At 48.2% G+C, this 13,151-nt stretch overlaps 1 protein-coding gene across 11 annotated transcripts in view; it reads right to left on the bottom strand.

Moving 5' to 3' along the window:
• Positions 1–13,151, bottom strand: part of CAP (Cbl-associated protein) — a 1,014,121-nt gene that overhangs the window by 733,795 nt on the left and 267,175 nt on the right. The gene's annotated exons all lie outside the window — the stretch shown is intronic.

The raw sequence follows: 13,151 nt of genomic DNA, 5'->3' as shown, positions 1-13,151 counted from the left end.
TTTTCGGCACACCGACCATTAGTTAGGAAGTTGCGCGGAAGACACTGGCAGAACGCGTTCAACATCGTGGTGAATCCTACACTCCTTATATCGAAGACATCAAAGACACCCTTTATTGCAGTATCGTCGAAGTCATGCCAAAAACTGATCGTGTAGGACACCTTCTGAAAGGTATCGGACCCACTGGTTTCAACGTCATCGCTGCGCTCAACACTTCTACAGTTTCAGACGTCTACGCTAAATGCCAGCGGCTTTATACCCTGCAGTCATTCTGCCTGCGACCTGACTTTTCCAAGAACACCCTGGCAAACAGAATGGAGCTCCTATTCATCATTCATGGCAGAATTCGTGAGGTATTGCAAAGCTACTGTTTTTCAGCTTCTAAAGGTGCTCCCACTCAATCCTTATCTAACAATCTGTGTCACATTATTAGAGAAGAAATGTGAACCTTTCAGAACGCCAACCATGCTCCACCTTGCCCCCAACACGCTTCGTACGCATACATCATTGCAATGCAATCCTCACCATCTCCGGCGGCGGCTGCATTTCCGATGGAGGCAGAAATGTTGTAGACCTGTGGGCTCAGATTTGGGTGCACGTTAAAGAACACCAGGTGGTCAAAATTTCCGGAGCCCTCCACTAAGGCGTCTCTCATAATCATATGGTGGTTATGCGACGTTAAACCCCACATATCAATCAATCAATCTCCAGTCCCACCACAAGTGTCTGCTCATGATCATCTCGCACCTCTAGTCGCCCATCCACTGAACCTGCCCTACCATTTTTCATGGTGGACCCCACGGCCTATTTGCTACTAATGTGGCACACGGGGTTACATTTACCGCTACTATCGACGTAATAGGAACTTAGAAGTGTGGCAGCTTGGGCTAGTTGGTATGGCATGACGATAGTTATAGCGCGAGAACAAAACGACGACACAGAGACAAGAAGGACACGAAGGACATGAGCGCTAACTTCCAACTGATTTTATTGTGAAGGGTGCGGAAATATATAGAGGAGACAGTAACCATGTGACAAAAACCATATGGCATGAAAAGCAGAACATGAGTAAGAGAAAAACAAAAACAAAAACAAAAGCACAAAAATGAGGCAAAGAAAAATTTATATGAAAACTAAACAGAAAAGTAATGATAATATAACTACTTGCGCGCACCGAAATCTTCGAGGAACCTTAGTTCCTTCTCGGACAGGGACACGGAGGACTTGCTAATGCAAGGCACCTGTTCACGTGCCATCTGCGCGGTTTCGACAATGACTCAAGTGCACTCATCTTTGTGCTTGTACAGTCTCGCTGTGTCCTTGAAAAGGGACACAAAATTGCACTTAGTGCAGTGCTGAGCAAGAAAACTATCCTTCCCGTTTCTAACATTGTTAGCGTGTTCTCTCAGCCGATCTTTGAGACACCTTCTGGTCGTTGCGACATAACAAGCACCGCATGAAAGGGGGCTCCTATAGACAACTTCCCAGGAGCATGCTGCATACCTGTTTTTATGTTGAATTCTGCATTCTGTTGATGGCTGCGTTTTCAGGGGGTTTGTAGATTTGGTGAGGCTGAATAATTTGAACGGTGCTGAGAACAGGACACGAACTCCAACTCGTTTTCAGATTTTCTTGAGCCTGTGTGATATCTGGTGTTTGTATGGAATCACGCCTATCCTTTCACGCTATGTATCCGTGTTGGTCGGATTCTGTCGCTGCCTCTGCTCTGCCTTATTAGTCCGCAGGATAGTCTCAGCAACAGAAGCGATAAACGCCTCGGGGAAACTCGAAGCGTTAAGCCGGGAAACTTGAGCTTTGAGGCTCGCAGAAATATTGTGGGCGCACGACCTATTTAAGGCATTCTCAAGACAGGTGCGTGCTATGCCTCGCTTAACTAACTTGCGGTGAGCGGGAAAAAAAGGAAGTAGAGGTTTCGGCGCACATGGTTCATAACACCAACAGATGTGCTGTGAGCTAAAAAACAGTCTTAAATATATAAAGCGTAACTTGTCATTTTCGGGCATTTCATGTGTCAACACAAGAGGCTTTAAACAATCTTCGAACACACCAATAGTTTGACTCGCGATCGAGTGGAACATAAAAGAATTACAATTCAGAAGAACCAAGAAATTATCCACGTATCTGAATACTTTGACGACATGCGAGCCTTCAAACTTTTTCTGCACTTTTTAGGAAGAACGGCGAATCCGTCGTTCTTTCTAATTGCATGTACCTAGAAAAGGCAATCACAGCTATTGGCTCTGTTTTCAAATGTCGTACCGATAATCGTCTAGATAGAGTGAAAACGCAATCCAAGAAAATGTGTCGTAAACTAGAGTTGAAACAGCTAGCACCGCATATCAGCAAAAGTGCCAAAAATGGGCTCAGCACGTTTTTTTGTCAAACATGTTTTTCTGCCAAACATGCTCAGCATGTTTTTTCTGCCAAAGGTTGATATGCCCTTTCGTGTCATTGTGAGAGAAAGTGGTACGTGGCAAAAGCAACTCGGCTTGTTTATTCTGACCCATCTAAAGTGTCTAAAGATTGATTACCCACTTTTTATCAAAAACTCACAGGCTCTGAAAGAATTTTTGAAACAGTCATATCAACCTAATCTTTTCGGTTTTTCAATTAACATAAAGAACCTTTACTACTCTCTGCCTCAGGATGAGGTATTAGATTGTATAAAGGATAACATAGAAATCTTCCAGCAATTGAACTTTCAACAAAAAACTGGCATCAGTGCGCGAGATTTGCTTGACCTGGTTTTGCTGTACCTTACCTCTACTTTCATTCAATGGAATGATTGCATTTCTCTGCAGAAAAAGGATGTTTTAATCGGCTCATGCATAGCACCTCTACTCAGTGATCTTCTATTTGCAAAAATGGGCAAGAAACTGCCGAAAAATTTACAGGGCTCGCATGTCGTCAAAGTATTCAGATACGTGGATGATTTCTTGGTTCTTCTAAATTGTAATTCTTCTATGTTCCACTCGATCGTGACTCAAACAATAGGTCTGTTCGAAGATTGTCTAAACCCTCTTATGTTGACACATGACATGCCCGAGAATGACAAGTTATGCTTATTGGATGTAAGACTGTTATTTAGCTCACAGCACATCTGTTGGTGTTACGAACCACGTGTACAGAAACCTCTAATTTCTTTTTCTTCCGCTCACGGCAAGTTAGTTAAGCGAGGCATAGCACGAACCTTGCTTGAGAATGCCTTAAATAGATCGTGCGTCCACAATATCTCTGCGAGCTTGAAAGCTCAAGTTTCCAGGCTTAACGCTTCGGGTTTCCCCGAGGCGTTTATCGCTTCTGTTGCTGAGCCTATCCTGCGGACTAATAAGGCAGAACAGAGGCAGCGACAGGGTCCGAGCAAGACGGATACATAGCGTGAAAGGATAGCCGTGATTCCATACAAACACCAGATATCACACAGACTCAAGAAAATCGGAAAACGTGTTGTAGTTCGTGTCCTGTTCTCGGCACCGTTCAAATTAATCAGCCTTACCAAATCTACAAACCCCCGGAAAACGCAGTCATCAACGGAAGGCAGAGTTCAACATGAAACAAGTATGCAGCATGCTCCCGGGAAGTTGTCTATAGGACCCCCCTTTCATGCGGTGCTTGTTAGGTCGGAAAGACCGGACGGTGTCTGAAAGGTCGAATGAGAGACCACGCTAACAATGTTACAAACGGGAGAGGTGGTTTTCTTGCTCAGCACTGCACTAAGTGCAATTATGTGTTCCTTTTCAAGGACACAGCGACGCTGTACAAGCACAAAGATGAACGCACCCGAGTCATTGTCGAAGCCGCGCAGATGGCACGAGAACAAGTGCCTTGCATTAGCAAGCCCTCCGTGTACCTGTCCGAGAAGGAACTAAGGTTCCTCGAAGGTTTCGGTGCGCGCAAGTAGTTACTGTATCTTTACTTTTCCATTTCGTTTCCTTATAGACTTTTCTTTGCCTTTTTCCTGTGCTTTTGTTTTTTGTTTTTGTTTTTCTCTTACTCATGTTCTGCTTTTTGTGTCATATGGTTTTTATCAGATGGTTACTGTCTCCTCTATATATTTTCGCTCTGTTCGCAATTAACTCAGTTGGAAGTTAGCGTTCGTGTCATTCTTGTCTCTGTGACGTCGTTTTGTTCTCGCGCTATAACTATCGTCGTGATAGGAACGTCGTGGTTATGCCGCTTTTGAACGTGGTGAGACATCTCATCGTTGTCACCACCGTTATACCGATAGTGCTGCCACTCCTCGATACTCGTTTCCTGTGCACATTTTCAACACTGCAAATAATACACGTAGTTCCTGACCACGCTTCCCATAACCACTCCGATGCTGTTTCACCACTTATGCCTGTCTCTCGATTTCCTGCCGAGCGAACGAAAAACTGAACAGTGCAGTTTTTGGAAGGAGAAGTGCATCGCCACAAAATTATACAAGTCTTCCTGATTGACCATAAAACATTTTATTGGTTACTCTGCAAGGTATGTGGGTGTTCGCTTTGATACACAATGAATCAACTATTTCTGTAATGCGTGCAGACTTGTTTCTCGTTTACGGAAGGTGAATACGCCCTACCTTACATCTTCTTTGATTGGGGCCAATGAAGCAATACTTTGACCATCAGCCCAATGTACAGCACGTGTCTTCATTGACGCTATTCATCATCACATCATTTTCGCCGCTTATTTTGTGTGCTCACTAAGAAATTTTATGTTAAGACTTTCTATCATCAGCCTCTGCTTTAATTTCTTGCCGCCAACGTGTATAGTCCAGATCATCGAGACCGATCAGTGCGGCGAGTAGCTCACGCCCTCCTGGCAGTGCGTGGTGACGTCTCTCTCCTTCGCCTGCCACGCGCTCGCCGCGTGTCTGCTCTCTCTCGCTTCACTCTCTCCACCATTTGCAACGCTTGGGCCCACTCTTCACGTGGACATAATCTCACCTGTTACACCTCTCTACATCTGTCGGTGAGAAGCCGCAAGCCGGCAGGTGAAAGACGAGAAATGATTGTGTTTCAAATGCGAATGCGTTTGTTAGTCGGGGCTATGTCAAGCCTAGAGTTTCCTATATATACACTATACGGAACTCTGGCGCTAGTGTCTAAGGGAGATGCAACGCGCGGTGCTTCAGCGAGCATGGGAATGATAGTTAGTACAAGGATTTGTCTAATATTCGTACTTCTGGCTCCATCTGTGTTCGTGTGGCTTTGAACTGTTTTCTCACGAAAGAAAAATTAGCAAATGTTCAGCGGTTGCGCTTCACCACCTTATTCTTTTAGGCTTACCGTTTGAAATCGGGTAAATAGGGTCACGAAGTTCAAAAGCGGTCATTCTTGTTTTTGAAACAAAACGGGAACCCAGCAATAAACGAAGCCACAAGTGTGATTCGCCACCCGCAAATACGAAGACTAGGCAAATCCATGTACAGCCCATCATTCCCATGATTGCTGAACGATTGTAGCGCGAGAGACCCCTATAGTTAATTTTGGGAAATTTTATGATGTCAGGCGTTCGTCGTGATCTGTGTACCGCCCTCTCCCATAGCAACAGCTGCGGGCGCGCACGTTCCCAGGAACCGGAGCCCCCACCATGCCACGCTTTGGCGTCAGCAGCTGTGAGCAACAGGGCGGAGCGTGTGTTGCGAGAAGGTGTAAGAGAAGGTTGGGGCGGTGCTTCGCCACTGCTTCTTCGCCACTGCTTACCAAGCGCCGAACACCTGCTGCAGCACTGCAACAGGCCGCCGTCTCCAAGCTCCAGCAGCAACAGGCCGGGCGGCTCCAGGTCTTCACTGACGGATCCCTCATGTCAGATGGTTCAGCGGCGGCCGCCTGCGTCATCGCATCCTGGGCCATCAGCAGGCAGTGCCGACTACCCTTCCCGGCAAGCTCGACGGCTGCAGAGCTGGCAGCGCTACACCTGGTGGCGGACCTGCTGACCGAGGACGCTCCGGCTCAACTGGTCGCAGTCCTGTGTGACAGCAAGGCAGCCCTGCAGACGCTGGCCAACCATCGCCATGCCGGGCTCACGGGGAGTCGCCTGGCAACCAAGTACCAGGCCCTAGCAGCAGCCGGGACGTCCGTCTCCTTCCACTGGCTGCCCTCTCACGTGGGCATAGCTGGCAAGGAGGAGGCGGACACGCTGGCCAAGGCAGCACACCAGCTGGGAACCCCCATCACCCAAGCCGTGGCGGTGAGAGACTACTCGCAGGCTCGTATCAAGAAGCTCCTCGCCTCGGTCCACCCGGACCAGAGGGTGGCCAATGGGCGGGAATCCAGGCGTCTTCGTGAGGCAGGTCTCAACAGTAGAGAACGAGCAAGCCTGCTGCAACTGCGGACCGGGTGTGTGTGGACTGCGGCCCGCCGCTACCTCAAGGAATGCTGCGCCTCCCCAGCCTGCAGCCGCTGCGGCGACCCTGAGACCCTCGAGCACCTCCTCTGTGCCTGCCCTGCCTCGGCCCAGGAACGCTCGAGGGTCTCCGCAGCCCACCGGAGACATGGCCTTCCTGCCACCACCCTAGAGCGCCTACTGTTCCCATCTCGTCCCCATCTACCAGCGCTCCGGAGCCTGGTGGAGTTCCTGGACGAGACGGGAATCGTGGCCTACCGCTGAGGACGGGCCCCTTGCCACCCCTACACTTGCTTTTGGGCTGCTGCTCGTGTTGATGACGACCGTGACACTGCTCACTTAATTTTTTCTCTTCTTTCCACTTTTCTCTTTTTCCCTTCTCCGCAGGCACTGCACTGTGCTCCAGACCGGGTTGCAGAAACTAGGTGCCTTTTCTCATCTTATAACCACTACTACCACCATTCGCTCTCTCTGCTCTCTGCGCCCCACTTTCCCGTCCGCTCGCGCCGCACTCTGAACCGTTCGCGGCTCAGAACCTCGCAAAAACATCCGGAGATGTGTGCTCGAGTCGCCGTGAAACACCAACGTCGATCCGAGAACGCTCTTTGTTTTATTCACGTTATAGTATTTTTTAACCATGCACGCTAGCTACTAGAGCTGCAAACGCATACCGCGTTTCTCGCAAAAAAAAAAAAACCACGTGCGGCGAATGGCGCTAATGGCGGCACGGTGTAAGAAAAAAAAGAAGTCCTTATTCTTCTATTGCTGGGTTCTCATCTGCAAACCGCCGTTATGGACGCTACGCAATGCATTCGTATTTGCTCACCATTCCCTTCGATGAGGTGAGGACATTTTTTTTTTCGCAGCTTCCGATTTCGTACTGCCCCATGGTCAGGAGCAATGTTTGTAGAAGTTGTCACCATGACTTTTACGAGCATTGTTGATGGTGACGTGCTTATAACTCATATCGGCCACTGCCTAGCTTGTGGTCTTGCACTCCCCTCCAGCCTGGTGTGGTTTAAAGACAGTGCTGTGGGAATTTAGGCCGGAACTCCACCATGGAGACTATTCTCCTACCCTAATGTTCTGCAGTGCCGTGGTATGTAGATACCGAAGCTTCATCATTGGTCTATCTTGACGCCTTCTCAGACACAACAGGGCAAGCCTGTTACTTTCTCCTCCTTTGCTCCCGTTATGAATCCTGACCTTCCTGATTCACAGCGTGAGGCGTTGCTAAAATTGCTACCGAAACAACATGCCTCCTTCGACGCCAGTGCATTGGCACTCGGAAAGCACAATTGCGTCTCTACATATTAACACTGAAGGCCGGAATTTTGTACGCCGTCGTCCCTACTGAGTATCCTTGGCTGAGCGCAAAATCATCGAGGAGAACTTGAACGACGTGCTAAAGAGAAACATCAAACGACCCTCTGCCAGCTGTTGGACATTACTTGTTGTGTTGGTGCAAAAGAAGGAAAAGAAAAGAAGAAAAGATGCCCCATATAATTGATGCACTCGAATCTGTTGAGGAATAGGAGACGACGCCATGGTGATGAGCCCCTGCCGAGGCATATCTTTTCTTTGGGACACAGGCGTAGGCAGTGTCGCCACTGCCGTGTCCAGCCAGGCCAGGAGCTCAGCCGTTCTGAAATATTCCCTTAAATCGTGCCCCGCGTGCCATGCGGCTAGCTTCTTTTTCGGCACGGCCAGCGGTCCAAATCTAGCGTGGCGCTACATAGCCACCCCACCTCCCTAGTGCTTTGAACGATTTTTAAGCGTATGTACAAAAGGAAAAGCAAAAGACACAGATACTATGTACATAAGTGACAGTCCGTGGGGAACTCGGAGTCGTCATCGGGAAAAACGTTGGGTCTCTAACAGTGCCTGTGGCTGACACGGGGAGCGGTGGAGCGGGCGAGGATGCCGAACAGATGTTGTGGGCAGCAGTGACACAACGCTTCGAGGCACGAGTGGCAGCGGGCGTTGATGACATAAGCGGTCACCACCGAGAAGATGGCTTAGTGAGGGCGATGCGAAGCTCGATAACTGCTCGTGCAGGTAGGCGTGATAAGTTGTGCGAGATCGGAGCAGGCGCGAGCGTTGATCAGACGTTGATGCTGTCTGTGTGGGATACGGGCACGCCCGCTGGATGAAACAGCGCACGGGTACGGCCCGCCGCATGCTCCAAAACCGACGTGACAGGTCTAGTTCCCGAACGGCCACTGAGGTGCCACCAGGGGGGCGGGAGACAGTTTTCGTGAGCACCCATTGAATCGCATGCGCAGCGCACTGGTGGTAGTTACGATTAAGCGCGTGCACCTTTGTGTCACCCACAAAATTTTTTATTATTTGTCTGGCGTGTGCCCACTAGGTAATTACCAACCTTGCTTTTAGATACCTGTAGCCCTTGCAATTTTTCGGTATTGCCTTACTCAAGGTGGAACCTCGCACACCGATCAGTTTTCTCGGAAGTAAGAAATGTGAGCGCATTTTACTCGGATCCTATAAGATCACAACTAACACATCTGGAAGGGCTACACCTTTCAAACGCATATAAATGGATTATAGTAACTGTGAGTATGTCGCGTCAGAAAACGTTCCTTATTTAATCATTTCATCTAGAATCAGTAACCTCCGCAATCGCTGTTGCCACTGTTCCTCAAATACAGAATAAGATAGACTTTTTACTTCCTCCAAACACGTCTATAGTTTTCATACAACACAGTATCAGATGCAACAGCCACGAAATATACTTATCATGTGTGCGATTTCATAACAGTGGACTCGAGGCTCTTTGAAATTTCAGGGACTGCAACTTCAATGTTGACAATTGAGCGAGCAGTTATGAAGTGAATAATACGAAAACTGTGAGACGAAAGAGCGACGAAATGCTGCCAAACACGAACACAAATGCTTGCGTTCCTGCGCTTTTGAATGTTTTCGTCTCTTCCGCTCTAGAAGCTCTTATGACAATGCAACTAATAAAACAGTGAACACATAACTGGAACAAAATGCAAGAAAATATTTGATTTATTCTCAGTTTAAGGCTGATCTTGGCATTTTTCTGTTTTGTTTACTTTTTTACACATCTGCATAATAAAACAACTTGACGATTGCTCCAGCTTGTGCGCCCAAGTTTTTGCTTCTGTGTCTATCAAGAATGAAACTATCCTTTTGGTCTTTTATGTTAGCCTTTCCACGGGCACTGGCGAATCCTGATAGCACTCCAACGCGCTTGTCTTCTAGTTCTAGCAGTCTCCGTCTTGTGGTTCTGTCATTCAGTCTTGTTTATTTGTTCTGCTTTGTATCGTCGACGAATTGGCAACTGTGTTCACTCAAACGTCAGCAGGTAACGTGCACTCGACTGCCCTACAGCAGCCGTGGTTTTGCGATGTGTAAACGTAATAAAAACGTGATTGTCACTTTACCCGGCCGTACACACGCACACGCACACGCACACGCACACGCACACACACACACACACACACACACACACACACACACACACACACACACACACACACACACACACACACACACACACACACATATATATATATATATATATATATATATATATATATATATACCTGCCTAGTAAGAAATATCAAGAAATTCGAATGCAACTTCTAATGATGTATACTTTCACAGCCTCTTCAATAAAAAAAAGTTGGAGGAGCACGTCACCTTGTTTGTAGAAACCACTTTTCTCCAGCGTTCGACGGTTGATTACTTTTCGGCGCACTACCGTGTACCGGATAATATAAAAACTACGCAAATTATGTTTTTTTGATACGCTTTCAGCATACAAAAACTATGAAGGTTAATTGTCAAGTGTCCAAAAAACTGTGAAGCATTCCAGCTGAGAAAACGCGAAAGTGCTGAATAAACGCCAAGAAAATCGAAAGATTCAACTTCAATACATCTTGATGAATAGAACAACGACAAACAACGACATAAATAGAACAACAACAAAGATTTGGTGCCATATGATTCAGCTACATGCATTGTGGGTTTTTCTTTGAGCCTCAAAGCAAAAAGCTGGCTCTGAAAAAACAAAAGAAACTTCAGGTGCTCGGCACGCAGAGGTGAAATCAATTGGCTTTTTAACTCTATAGCACCTCGTACTGTACTAAATGTGCGATATGTCATCCCTGGGATAAATAAGATTAAAAAAAAAACTCTCATTAGAACAACTGAGCGGCTCACTATTCTGACAGCCAACAGCTAATTTGCTGCGGCTGCTGCCCCGAGGTAGCCGCCGCCACTTGTTTCCCCATCCCTCTTGTCTCCACCTCGTTGCGTCGCAGCGGCTGCAACTGACCCTACGGCTGACACGTGCTCTACCATATAAAGTCGCTTCACGCGGCAGGCCGTACCGTGCGCTCTTTCATCCAGCGGCCATGGTACGGGCATGGGTAGCAGGCCGGAGGTCACTAGAATGCTGTAGAGGAGGTGACATAGAGGTGCGTTTTACAGAGATGGGTTGGCGGCTCGAGCTCATGGTGTACCTGGACGGCACCGGCGCTGGCACATCTCTGTCGCGCTGACCTGCGCAGTACTGATGATAACGACCGTGTCGTTGGATCTCGTGTGAAGAGTGATTATCGGTTTCAAGTTCCTCTGCGCTGTCTCCAGAGGTGTTCGGCGGGAAGTCGTGCATCGCAGATGGCTAAAGCTGTGCCAGGGCGTGGTGCGATGTCTATGTGGATATGGGACCACCTTTTTCAGCCGGCACAGGAGAACTTGGGTGTGGAACGGCATGCTGGCCTTATGCTGACGTAGCAGGCGAGTAACAATCGGGTAATTTTTACATGGGCATAACTGGAGCGTCGTCCGCAGCCGTTGCCATGCTGGTGGTAGCTTTGCTGCTGGCGTGGATGACGGCAGCTGGTTAGGTTGCGGTGCCACACGTGGTGTCAGCGAACAGGTGACAGGTAGCGCCGGTACGGGTGTCGCACACTGCATCAGTAGGCGCTGAAGTCATCATGTACACCGGTGTGTCCGTAGGCGCCGACCGGTCAACCAACTTCCGATCTTCGGGCGGCATGCGCTGCAATACGTCCGTGGAGTCGTTTGTCGTAGGACGGTCGTCTACCTCGTTGTTATGGCATAGCGCTGGACGAGATGCGGTCGATGGAAACCACGAGGAAGGCTTGACTAGTGGTGATGAAGCACCTTCCGTGTGCTCGGTCCCTTGTCGGAGGCGATGTTCAGCGCCTCAAAACCGTAGGATGGGATCCCGTAGTTCGTCATATGGGCGGAGGCTCCAAGAGTAATATATGAGGCGTCGTTCGAGGTCAGCTGAAAGAACATACTCCAGGACCACGAGCATTAATTCCTGGAGCGAGATGCTGTTGAGCTCCAAGGCAGCCTCGAAATCTTGGAACCATTACTCGACGTCGGTGGTGCGTAATGGTGGTAGAGGCGGATCAAAGTGCGACTGGCTGGAACATGACCGCGAAGCTCAATGGCCGCGGTGCAGCGCCGGTGACTTGTTCGTCGGTCTATGGTCACCATATGTTCAGGAATGGGAGACGAGACAGCGGCGATGAGCCTGTGCCGAGGTCACAGCTTTTATTTGGGACGCAGGCGTAGGCAGAGTCACTGCCGAAGCGTCCAGCTAGTTGACGAGCTCAGCCATTCTGAAATATCGTCGTGGCTCGAGCCCCACGTGTCATGCGGCTCACTTCTTTTTCGACGCGGCGAGCTGGCCAAATAGAGCATGGCGCTGCAAATTCTTGCAAGACGCCCAATACTTCTCCATCCTTGACCTTCGCTTCATATATTGACAAATTTTAATGGACCAAGCAGAGAAAAAAAGACCGCGTTTTCAACACCAGATGTTCTTTACAAGTTTAAAGTAATGCCGTTCGGTGTATGTAATGCCCCCGTCACACTTGAAACGATGATTGACGCTGATTTTCACAGCCTCAAGGGAAAACTTTGTTCATGCTACCTGGACGATATCGCTGTGTTTTCCAGCACTTTGACTGATCATCTGGAACGCCTAAATGAAGCGCTCACATGACTTTCAAATTCTGGACTTCAACTAAACACAAAGAAGTGCGGTTTCGGTAACACAGCTATCAAAGTTCTCGGGCATCTTGTTAGCAAAGACGGTATCCAACCTGATCGGGACAAAAGTTTTGCAGTACTCCATTTTCTACTCGTATTTCAATACAAAAAAAACAAATACGCAGCTTTCTTGGACTCGCATCGTACTTTGCCAACTTTCCATAGAACTTTGCAGAACTTTGCCATCATTGCCGCACCTCCCCACAAGCTCCTTGCTAGTATCGGTTCCTTCTATTGGAATGGTCAGCGCGAAGCCGCATTTCAAGAACTCAAGCACGCACTGACAGTATTACCGATTCTTTGTTATTTCAATGACAAGACAGCTTTACTACACGCTGATGCTAGCGGACAAGGAATTGGCATGGTGCTTCTTCAGTGCGACCGTGAATTTCGGGAGAACTTTGTCATGTATGCAAGCAGCCCTTTGACCTCTGCAGAAAAGAGGTACTCGTTAACCAAACGAGGGTGCTCGGCTGTAGTCTGGTGAATCCAAGAATTTTGTCCGTATCTTCATGCTCAATATTTTCTTGTTGTGATAGACCACCCTGCTCAATGCTTGTTGATGACAATTTAGAAGCCTGTCGGGGCACCTTGGCCGCTGGATTCTCCGATTAAAAGCATATGACTTAGACGTCATCTACAAGACCGGAATACAGCAATAAGATGCCGATGCCTTGTCAAAATGCCCCTTACTGCCATAATCGGAACACGTCGCC

The sequence above is a fragment of the Rhipicephalus microplus genome, chromosome X (assembly GCF_043290135.1).
Source record: "Rhipicephalus microplus isolate Deutch F79 chromosome X, USDA_Rmic, whole genome shotgun sequence".
Classification (NCBI taxonomy): domain Eukaryota; kingdom Metazoa; phylum Arthropoda; class Arachnida; order Ixodida; family Ixodidae; genus Rhipicephalus; species Rhipicephalus microplus.
Note: the sequence above shows the minus strand (reverse complement) of the source record. Positions and strands in the feature narration are given on the sequence as shown.